The sequence below is a fragment of the Mytilus trossulus genome, chromosome 1, assembly GCF_036588685.1.
Source record: "Mytilus trossulus isolate FHL-02 chromosome 1, PNRI_Mtr1.1.1.hap1, whole genome shotgun sequence".
In the NCBI taxonomy this organism is placed as follows: Eukaryota; Metazoa; Mollusca; class Bivalvia; order Mytilida; family Mytilidae; genus Mytilus; species Mytilus trossulus.
Window position 1 is genome coordinate 17319575 of NC_086373.1, and position 12798 is coordinate 17332372.

At 32.1% G+C, this 12798-nt stretch overlaps 1 pseudogene; it reads right to left on the bottom strand.

Annotated features, from left to right (window-relative positions):
* The window catches only part of LOC134717334 (transcriptional regulator ATRX-like), a 63374-nt pseudogene that overhangs the window by 10081 nt on the left and 40495 nt on the right, over positions 1 to 12798 (bottom strand).

The following is a 12798-nucleotide window of genomic DNA, read 5'->3' on the forward strand; positions in this document are numbered from 1 at the left end:
GAAAAAACTAGATAACACCAAAACTATCATTGGTGTAGCAACTAGATGTGCTGGCCTGGCTCGATCCGATTTGGCCAAGAGATTCTTGGACATGAAGGAACGTCAGGAGAAGGATCTAGCAGAGTTCAAAACCGACATACGTGCCAAACAACCCATCCCTACATGGAAGAGATCCAACATCCATTTCAAAAAGGGCAATAACAGGAGAGGACGACCATACTGATTAACTGTGTAATAAAAACTATACTGTGTAAACACGAACATATTGTTCATACCTACTGGATGAGTGCGTAAAATTTTGAACGTGATTATTTGACAGACTATATGTTTTTTCACATTGAGATTAATTTTCTATTTAATGGTATGTTATTCTTTTTTATCAGACATTATTTAGTCGCTTTTTGTATTCCATAACGCATGATGAACAGTAAATATTTTATTGTTTTGATATTTTTCGTATGGGATAATTACCAATATAAAAATGTTTTAAACTTCCAATGTTTTCGTTACTTCCTGTCAATCAGTAAATTTATATCAATGACCAATCAGATAATAGCTATGCTATCCAGCCACACCCCATTGAGTTTCCCAGTCTGCATTGACACACACGACAACTACATCTCTGCGATATTGCGGCAGTCATGGCTAGACGCTTTAATGCTCATATGAAAAAGAAAAAGTATGGCAAGCGCCAAAGAAACAAAGTTGCAATGCAACAATCAAAAATAAAATTCCAAATAAAACAGGCTAAACAGCATGTGGTTAATCTGTCAATGAAAACTTTAACTGACAATGAATATTTGCTACTTTCAAAAGGGTTGAAATTCATACCTGCTCCCGCATTGAAAGGGGCAAAAAATGATTTAATGAGAGACTTTAATGAATTTGCTAGAAAATTAAGATGTAAATATCTATTTTATTCAAAGAATGAAAATATACACCCATTCAGGGAGAATAGCAAATATGAACCTCACTACAGCTGTGATGCACTTGAAAATTATATTTTCCAAACAAAACATGAGTTGTCGTCAATGCAGCCTCGGAGATTTAGAGACAATCTGAAACCTGGTGAGAGGTCAAGCATATCTTCACTTTTGCGAGACAAATCAATTCTTATTAAGAAAGCTGATAAAAGCAACAATGTTGTTGTTCTTGATAAGAATATTTACTTATCTGAAGCTTATCGGCAATTACAATCGCATCACTACACAAGTCTTGACGGTTTTGACTTCAAGGTTCTCAGAAATAATATCAATGATTATGTCACAAGAATGCACATTCACAATGAAATTGACGAAATTTCATTCAAATACATGATAAATGGCAATCAGAAAAATTACGGACCGGGACAAATGCATATATTACCGAAAATACATAAAATAAATTTTGTAGATTATGACAATGTCATGAGTATAGGATTTAATATTGATTTAATAGTTCCTCCAGGGAGACCTATCATTTCCCAGATTGGTACGATCACTGAATACATAGGTCGTTATGTTGATTATTTTCTTGTGCCAATAGTTAAGAAACACCATACGTTCATCAGAGATTCATCTGATTTTATACAAAAAATAGAAACAATCAAACCATTAGACAATTGCCTATTATGTAGTTTTGACATAAGTCAGATGTTTACCAACTGTCCAATTGAAGAAATTCTTTTAGCAGTAAGAGCAGCATATGATGCATTTGATAAATCGCATTACACTATAAAATATCCTTCTACAGATGATTTGGTTTCCGTGATATAGATACAATGGATAAGCGTTGATTCTTGAAAAAGAAACCATGAGCCCGCAGGGCGAATGGTTTGTTTTTCATGAATCAACGCTTATCCATTGTATCTATAACTTAAACTATTGTGATAATGTCTTTTCAAAATTAAAGCCTATTCTTAATTAGAAGGTATTGTAAGTGAGTTTAAATAACCATGTGATCGTGACAAACGATGCATTACAATAAATTATATATTACAATTTTAAATGGTTAAAACAATACAAACACATGTTTTACACAACACTTCTGTCCTTAAAGATTTTCATTTATCAGGCATCTGAACAATACATGTTTTGACAAAATGAGACATATTTGATCTTATTAGAATAGAAATGGGGAATGTGTCAAAGCCGGGGACAACAACTTGACAAAAAACATATACATAGCATATATATATAAGGCATGTATCCGTAATTTCTAACAAGATGTCTTATTCTAGACACATCACGATTTTTTAATATAAAAATTTGCGAATAAACAGATAAAATCATACTATATTGATTTATAAAACAAAAATTGACACTTATAATGTAAATATTTTGGTTTGAAACATGTGGAATAGCTAACAATGATCCGATAATAAACGACCAAACTCGCTTTTATTAAACAAAATATCCACAATAACTTAAAAAAGAAGAATCAAAATAGGAAAACCAAAGAATAGGGACAACAACCAAAAAATACCAGGATTCTAACCTAAGCCGACAAGTTTTAACCCATTGAGCATCACCATCAAACCTCGTGGCTACCAACTCATACGATAAGATTGCCTATTATTGTATATATAAAGGTACAATCCATGTGTGTCCGTTGTACCGATGTTTATCAAATATTCATTTATATATATAAATTAGACAATAAAATCGTAACCAATTGGTAGCCGAGAGGTTTCATCGATATGTTGATGTTAGTGACACTTAAGAGAATTCATGGACGGGTTCGACTCCCAGTGCAGGCATATAGAAATAACAAAATTAAAGGTAAGTTTTTAAAATAATTCCATTACTGAACAGAAATCAGTAAATTGGCCAATTTAACCTTAATGGCACACAAAGGAAACAAAAGAATAAAAAATGGTGAGTCCATTTCAGCGACGGATTAAGGAAGCGTTGATTCTAGAAAAAGAATCCACGGTAAATGAATAGGATGACGTCACCACAATAGTTTAACTCTTGGGATATGTTCTGCAAAATAATATCTTTGAATTTAATGATCGATTATATCAACAATGTCTAGGTTCTGCAATTGGGGCCTGCTGTGCACCAGAATGTTGTAATATTTTATTATATCAAATAATGAAAGAAATTATTTCGTCATTTCCTTACAAGACAAACATATTTTATTATGCCAGATACATGGATGATGGAATAATAATACACCACGGTAAAAGACATGAACTTTAAGAATTTTTTAAATTGGCTAATAGCCATCACAAATTTCTCAAATTCACATATGACATTTCAGAATCTAACACAACATTTCTAGACGTTCATTTATTCAAGGGCAGAAGATTTCTAGCAGATAATATATTAGACATGAAAACCCACTTCAAACCTACGAATTCTTTTCTATATTTGCACAGAAACAGCTCTCATAAGGAGCACGTGTTTAAAGCATTTATCCGGGGAGAAGTAATTCGTTACAGAAGATCAACAAACAATGATAATGACCTTAGAGAAATTCTCTTAAAGTTCAAACATAATTTGATAAATAGGGGTTACGCTGACACTGAAATCATGTCTAGCTTCAATGAGGCCTTAACCAAAGATAGAAAACATTTGTTTTCAACTAAGGAAGGGAAACGTAAAAAGGAAGTTCCTCTTGTAATGGCTACTAAATATAATCCTTGCATCAGCAAATTACGAAAACACCTTTTAAAACATTGGCATCTCATAAGAGATAATGTGGTTTGCAATGAAGTATTCACAAAAACACCGATAATTGCTTATAAAAGGCACAGAAATTTATCAGATATTCTGACATCGACTAAGGTAAAGAAATCATGATTTTTTTAAATATATAGGACAATCCCTGATGATGGCGGACCTATAAAACAATATTTTATTTATCATAAAAAAAATACCGCCGAAACGCTATATTAGTGTAGGATTGATTGCAAACATATAAAATTTATAAATAGCATACATAGTACAAACTTAATAATTTCTTATCAGAAGGAATCTATAAACATAATTATAGATTATGTGATATAATTATTGCAGGACATTAGTGAAACCAATATATTTCGATATGGTTCCCAACATGAACCATGCAATGCTCTATGAAAACAATGATAGTAATTGTGTGAAGATGAAGAGGGAAGCCGTGGATGTTGGGTTTCGCTTTATCTTAATTGCCTTAACCAAAGATAGAAAACATTTGTTTTCAACTAAGGAAGGGAAACGTAAAAAGGAAGTTCCTCTTGTAATGGCTACTAAATATAATCCTTGCATAAGCAAATTACGAAAACACCTTTTAAAACATTGGCATCTCATAAGAGATAATGTGGTTTGCAATGAAGTATTCACAAAAACACCGATAATTGCTTATAAAAGGCACAGAAATTTATCAGATATTCTGACATCGACTAAGGTAAAGAAATCATGATTTTTTTAAATATATAGGACAATCCCTGATGATGGCGGACCTATAAAACAATATTTTATTTATCATAAAAAAATACCGCCGAAACGCTATATTAGTGTAGGATTGATTGCAAACATATAAAATTTATAAATAGCATACATAGTACAAACTTAATAATTTCTTATCAGAAGGAATCTATAAACATAATTATAGATTATGTGATATAATTATTGCAGGACATTAGTGAAACCAATATATTTCGATATGGTTCCCAACATGAACCATGCAATGCTCTATGAAAACAATGATAGTAATTGTGTGAAGATGAAGAGGGAAGCCGTGGATGTTGGGTTTCGCTTTATCTTAATTGTTTATGTTGGGTTTTTGCCCTCCGGAACTTACCCGAGAATAATCATTTAGTTGATTATCCGGTTTTCCCATACTTCACACAATTAATGCCATTGAATTGTAATATTTACAAAGAGATCATAAAACATATATAAACCATTTTATAAGCTCTATTGTTTTAACAAAGACTCCATGAGTGTAATTTATTACAGTTAATTGTTTGCTCAAACCAGCCTGATAGTGCTTCGGTGGCCTTTGAAAATTTCAACCGTAACAAATTTATAATTACCAACAAGTTGCAAAATTTGTCGATTTTGCCGGTCCCCCTTTCACCCTCATAAGATTTATGAGATCCTATAAGACAATGTACTTCCTGCCATTCTAGTGATCTTTGACACTAGTAGACTTTGGTCATTTATACTTTGAACGTTTTATGTACTGCACGCCATTTCTAGTAAAGATGAGTAAGCTGTCTCTAACTAAATCCAAAAAAGAGGAAATTCCTCCAACACAGGATGCCTTCAAAGACCCTATCGATACAGAGGATTTCGACCTATCTCTTCCCCTGACAAATATTTCGTCGGCACCGAAGAAGGAGGAAGACAAAACTGAAAGTGACTTCTCTGATGTGGTATCTTGCGCAGTCAGGGATTTGAGGACTATAATGAACAGTAAATTGGCCATAGCTAAGGCCAGAGAGGGATTGGCCTATGGTCTGCAAGAGGATGGGAACATTCCACCATTCTGTAAAATCCTTCTTGAGTGTAGACCGGACCTCCTGAATAGAGACTATTCAAAGGAACTTGGTGATATATGGACAACCAAGCTGAAGGAAATCAAAACAAACATACTAACAGAGTCCGTCAAATTCCTAGACAATAAAATTTCTGCCATTGATGGGGAAATTAAGAAAAAACTAGATAACACCAAAACTATCATTGGTGTAGCAACTAGATGTGCTGGCCTGGCTCGATCCGATTTGGCCAAGAGATTCTTGGACATGAAGGAACGTCAGGAGAAGGATCTAGCAGAGTTCAAAACCGACATACGTGCCAAACAACCCATCCCTACATGGAAGAGATCCAACATCCATTTCAAAAAGGGCAATAACAGGAGAGGACGACCATACTGATTAACTGTGTAATAAAAACTATACTGTGTAAACACGAACATATTGTTCATACCTACTGGATGAGTGCGTAAAATTTTGAACGTGATTATTTGACAGACTATATGTTTTTTCACATTGAGATTAATTTTCTATTTAATGGTATGTTATTCTTTTTTATCAGACATTATTTAGTCGCTTTTTGTATTCCATAACGCATGATGAACAGTAAATATTTTATTGTTTTGATATTTTTCGTATGGGATAATTACCAATATAAAAATGTTTTAAACTTCCAATGTTTTCGTTACTTCCTGTCAATCAGTAAATTTATATCAATGACCAATCAGATAATAGCTATGCTATCCAGCCACACCCCATTGAGTTTCCCAGTCTGCATTGACACACACGACAACTACATCTCTGCGATATTGCGGCAGTCATGGCTAGACGCTTTAATGCTCATATGAAAAAGAAAAAGTATGGCAAGCGCCAAAGAAACAAAGTTGCAATGCAACAATCAAAAATAAAATTCCAAATAAAACAGGCTAAACAGCATGTGGTTAATCTGTCAATGAAAACTTTAACTGACAATGAATATTTGCTACTTTCAAAAGGGTTGAAATTCATACCTGCTCCCGCATTGAAAGGGGCAAAAAATGATTTAATGAGAGACTTTAATGAATTTGCTAGAAAATTAAGATGTAAATATCTATTTTATTCAAAGAATGAAAATATACACCCATTCAGGGAGAATAGCAAATATGAACCTCACTACAGCTGTGATGCACTTGAAAATTATATTTTCCAAACAAAACATGAGTTGTCGTCAATGCAGCCTCGGAGATTTAGAGACAATCTGAAACCTGGTGAGAGGTCAAGCATATCTTCACTTTTGCGAGACAAATCAATTCTTATTAAGAAAGCTGATAAAAGCAACAATGTTGTTGTTCTTGATAAGAATATTTACTTATCTGAAGCTTATCGGCAATTACAATCGCATCACTACACAAGTCTTGACGGTTTTGACTTCAAGGTTCTCAGAAATAATATCAATGATTATGTCACAAGAATGCACATTCACAATGAAATTGACGAAATTTCATTCAAATACATGATAAATGGCAATCAGAAAAATTACGGACCGGGACAAATGCATATATTACCGAAAATACATAAAATAAATTTTGTAGATTATGACAATGTCATGAGTATAGGATTTAATATTGATTTAATAGTTCCTCCAGGGAGACCTATCATTTCCCAGATTGGTACGATCACTGAATACATAGGTCGTTATGTTGATTATTTTCTTGTGCCAATAGTTAAGAAACACCATACGTTCATCAGAGATTCATCTGATTTTATACAAAAAATAGAAACAATCAAACCATTAGACAATTGCCTATTATGTAGTTTTGACATAAGTCAGATGTTTACCAACTGTCCAATTGAAGAAATTCTTTTAGCAGTAAGAGCAGCATATGATGCATTTGATAAATCGCATTACACTATAAAATATCCTTCTACAGATGATTGGGATATGTTCTGCAAAATAATATCTTTGAATTTAATGATCGATTATATCAACAATGTCTAGGTTCTGCAATTGGGGCCTGCTGTGCACCAGAATGTTGTAATATTTTATTATATCAAATAATGAAAGAAATTATTTCGTCATTTCCTTACAAGACAAACATATTTTATTATGCCAGATACATGGATGATGGAATAATAATACACCACGGTAAAAGACATGAACTTGAAGAATTTTTTAAATTGGCTAATAGCCATCACAAATTTCTCAAATTCACATATGACATTTCAGAATCTAACACAACATTTCTAGACGTTCATTTATTCAAGGGCAGAAGATTTCTAGCAGATAATATATTAGACATGAAAACCCACTTCAAACCTACGAATTCTTTTCTATATTTGCACAGAAACAGCTCTCATAAGGAGCACGTGTTTAAAGCATTTATCCGGGGAGAAGTAATTCGTTACAGAAGATCAACAAACAATGATAATGACCTTAGAGAAATTCTCTTAAAGTTCAAACATAATTTGATAAATAGGGGTTACGCTGACACTGAAATCATGTCTAGCTTCAATGAGGCCTTAACCAAAGATAGAAAACATTTGTTTTCAACTAAGGAAGGGAAACGTAAAAAGGAAGTTCCTCTTGTAATGGCTACTAAATATAATCCTTGCATAAGCAAATTACGAAAACACCTTTTAAAACATTGGCATCTCATAAGAGATAATGTGGTTTGCAATGAAGTATTCACAAAAACACCGATAATTGCTTATAAAAGGCACAGAAATTTATCAGATATTCTGACATCGACTAAGGTATAGAAATCATGATTTTTTTAAATATATAGGACAATCCCTGATGATGGCGGACCTATAAAACAATATTTTATTTATCATAAAAAAATACCGCCGAAACGCTATATTAGTGTAGGATTGATTGCAAACATATAAAATTTATAAATAGCATACATAGTACAAACTTAATAATTTCTTATCAGAAGGAATCTATAAACATAATTATAGATTATGTGATATAATTATTGCAGGACATTAGTGAAACCAATATATTTCGATATGGTTCCCAACATGAACCATGCAATGCTCTATGAAAACAATGATAGTAATTGTGTGAAGATGAAGAGGGAAGCCGTGGATGTTGGGTTTCGCTTTATCTTAATCCGCGTTACAAACTTAATTAGAGGGAAACACATCGAAGATAAGAGGAAAACAACGAAACAACAGAAACACTGAAGTTTAACAAAAACCCAAACGACAATGCAATATGCACAGAAACGAACTATAAGATAACAATTGCAATTTTCCTGACTTGGAACAGGACATTTTAAGAATTGTTTTTGGGTTGAACCTGGTTTTGTGGCTAGCCAAACCTCCCGCTTTTATGGCAATGTTAAGAATAGCACTAAATTGACAAATTAGGTTGGTAAACTGTATAGTGTTTTAATCAAAATATCAAATTTATAGACAACTGTACACAAATAAACTTTAACTTCTTCTACATATCTGTACTCTATTTTATTGTTTGTTTGTTTTTTTTATAATTATACGTTATAAAAAGTATACAAAAATCAAAGTAGTATATAAACATTATATGTCCTTAAAACAGAACACATAATCACAAGCGTAAATACAAAATTTCATTAGAGCGACGACTTAGAATATTGCAGTGATGTTTTTTTTATGGAGAGACATACTCAAAGGCGTTTAGTATATTATAGTTTTAACTTAAATGTTGTTATTTGACCAATACCATTATCATAAATAATGCTTACATTGGGATGAATCCCGTTCGTCCATGCCAGGCTACAACGATAAATTACTTTTCATTAAAATATAAAGTTTACTATGAGTAATTCTTGTTAATGTGATCAACAGTCTGTGCATCGATATTACATGCTTAAAATAAATAAGAAGTTTTCAAACTAAAATAGAGAAAGGTTTTGCTAATTACAGCTATGTTAACCCATACCGTGGCTATACTTCTAGTCGCTAATTACAGAATTCAATATTCATAATATTTTCTCAAATGAGTTTTATAATCTTTAAACAACTCGTTAACACTCTCTGCCATATTTTCTTCTCTGACCATAAATATTAGATTGATTATAATGCACTAATGAAAACAGAACACGGAATAAATAAAAAGGTTACATTTTCGAATACTAGATAAAGTTACCTTTTTCTTCTTTGTAGCTGAAAATACACAAAAAAAGGAATGCCAATAACAATGCTTATAAGTCAATTACATATTACATGGTGTGATTAATAAGACGTTTCTACAGTTAGGATAATCTTATCTAAATTGAAGTTTTACTTCAGTTCATGATATGTAACAAAATGAATATGAAGCAACAAACGAATGGTTGTTTCACAACACGTTTCCAATGATCAAAATTTTCTGAAATTGACTAATCTTAAACACTTCCAATTTTTAATGTAACAGATACATTCCCGGCAGCATTCATCACTAAATCTATAAGTTTGATTAAGAAATGTTAAAAACAATAGATGTGAGTTGTGCGTAAATCCGATATCAACCCAGCGACATGAAAAAAAAAAGACATATAGACATCGTCATAAGATGTCCAACAACAGACCAAGTGTCTATACAACCTCGATTTATAGAAAAAAACAAATGAATGTTACCATTATGTATTTTTCCTTTGATCTTTTTTGTGATAATTTTCATATCACTCGAGTATCAACAGCGTATCAATCCATTTCCACGCGCTAGAGTGTCGGTCAATTACAAAAATTTAGCCTGAACTATAAAAATAACGTTAATGGATGACTGCGGTGAAATGTAAACAAAAAAGATTATTCCTCGTTAGACGTACGTTTAAATATTTTACCGTGAATTTTATTAACTAATTTGTAGAAAATTAAAGTAATCAAATCATATGTTTCTAACAAATAAAAAATTTCCATTTCTATATAAATCAAGTACAAATGATCGTCAGTCTGTCTGCATGTGTATTTCTTCTGCATACATGTATATTTCTTCGTGAGCTTTAAAAAATCCTCAGTCTTGAACTCATCCGAATTATGAGACTCGGATTTCGAATTATGTGACTCGATGCATTTTCTCATCATCATCTCATCGACGGGCTGTCGTACGTCGATGAGATGAGAATGAGAAAATGCATCTCGCTTAAAAAAACATAAATAATCTATGATCACAGGCAATCATAGGGCCTTTAAAAAGAGAAAATAAAACAACATACAGTATATTCGGCTTTATAAAGGACCTGATTTGAAAAATAAGTTGACTATATCTACCTTCAGCCACCTTTCCTTGGGGAATAGTTGGCAGCTTCTTCAACATTGTAGTTTCCCTTCGAAGTTTATTAGGAACAAAATCTACATCACTGCTACCTATTTATAAAAAAAAAACCAGACATACATATACAGTAACATTTAATCTAGAATATACTTATAAGTCTGTATACATACAATCATTTTATATACCAGAATTAAATTTTGTAAGCCAGGCACGCGTTTTTTCTACAAAAGACTCATAAATGACACTTAAATTAAAATATTAAACGGTCAAATAAAGTACGATCTATGAGAATATTATGTACCCAATGTTCCAAAAAGGTTTTGCCAAATACAGCTCATGTAACATATTCCTAAGAACAAGATATAAACAACGAACAAAACACGTCATTCTCTGAAGGTTCAACTCCCTCCCGTAATAATTACGCTAAGTGGACTCGGACATTTCGTAGACCCCTTTCATACATATTACTCTCCACTTATCTAAATATTCATACAGCTTTGGCATTTAAATATTTTGATTGCACGTTTCTTGTAAAGTTCCAGAAAAGAGATAACGACACACTTAACTCAGTAGGTTTCCATTAAGTTTTCTTCGATATGATATAAAGGTGCGATTAATATGTGACAGGAATTATTATTTTCAGAATATATTCAATATGATCTAGAAATGAAACCTTATAAATGAGCATAAATTTTGGAAATATAGAAAATAAACATATTTCATTAATGTATTTTATTTCTCTATTAAACATATAGTTCTATGGATTCATTGTCGTATAATTCCTTTGATTACATTACTGATTTGAATACTGTTTGGATGTCTTACCTCTTCGAAGGCTCATATCTGTCTTATCCTTTTTACCCCATCTGTAAGGCAAAATACAACAAACAGTTTATTACAAAATTTAACCAAATGATTATAAAATATAACACGTTGCAATACATCTTACATCTCTTTTTTTTTTATCACAAGGACATCCAAAGTGTTACAATATCTTCGATACGGTTCAACAACAAGAAAACTTAAAGTTTACTGATCGCCTAGATAATTTTCAAATTGAAAAGTCAAAATCACTGCATATTTTCTTTAAAAATTAGACACACATAAGAATAAATAAAAAAAAGAAGCTTCTATATGCCCTTTCTGCTCATATGCTAAATGTTTAAGTTGTTAAAGGGAAGATAACTTTCGACAAATAACCGATAAAATGGAAGCAAGGAATAAGGTCACTATGGTAAAGATGAGCTGCTAAATATAATATTTTACATATGTAAATAAGTTGCAAATGGGAAGAAACAAAAAGAGCCATTATATTGATAACAGTTGAATAACTGATATTTGGCACCATCTTCTTTATTATAAATAACTTCAAAATCTTAGATATTTTCACTATGTCGTCATTTTTTGAAATTCAAACATTCTTAAAGTAAAATATTCTTATTTTAAATATGAATATTCCTGAGTATTGTGAAAGACTTACGAGTCGTGTGCAAGACCGTGTTCTCTGCTATCAAATGTTTCCTTTCCGCCAGTTTCTCTGGGAGGTCCTTTTTCATATGTAACCATACTTTTAGCTGGTTCCTTTCCTTTACCAAGAGAATCAGAAAACTTTCTGAGTGATGATTTCCTTCCACTTGTTTTGTCATCCTTTTCCTTTTGGTCTCTTTTTTCTTTATCTTCATTTGACTGTTCTTGTTCTTGTTCTTTCTTTTCTCTTTCTTTTTTTCTAAAATTGATAACCGATCCTGTTTTTTTATATTTTTATATAATAGCTTAAACATTTCTAGAATGTTAACAAGAGACAATAATAGTTTAGCGATGGTCAAATACCTTCAAACCATATGAATACACAAATAAAGCATGATAAAACAGAAGAAATCACTGCATATCTTATATTTGCACTTTCATTAACTAGGTGGCACATAAAGGCAACAGTAGTATACTGCTATTCAAAAGTCATAAATAATAGAAAGAAAACGAATCTGGGTTACAAACTAAAACCGCGGCAAACAAATTAACTGTAAGAGGAGGAATATCAGAAACATTTACATGCAACAAAACCATACGCAAACATACATAGAAGCGAACTATTTAAATACAACTGCTATATTCCTGACTTGTTACAGGACATTTTAAG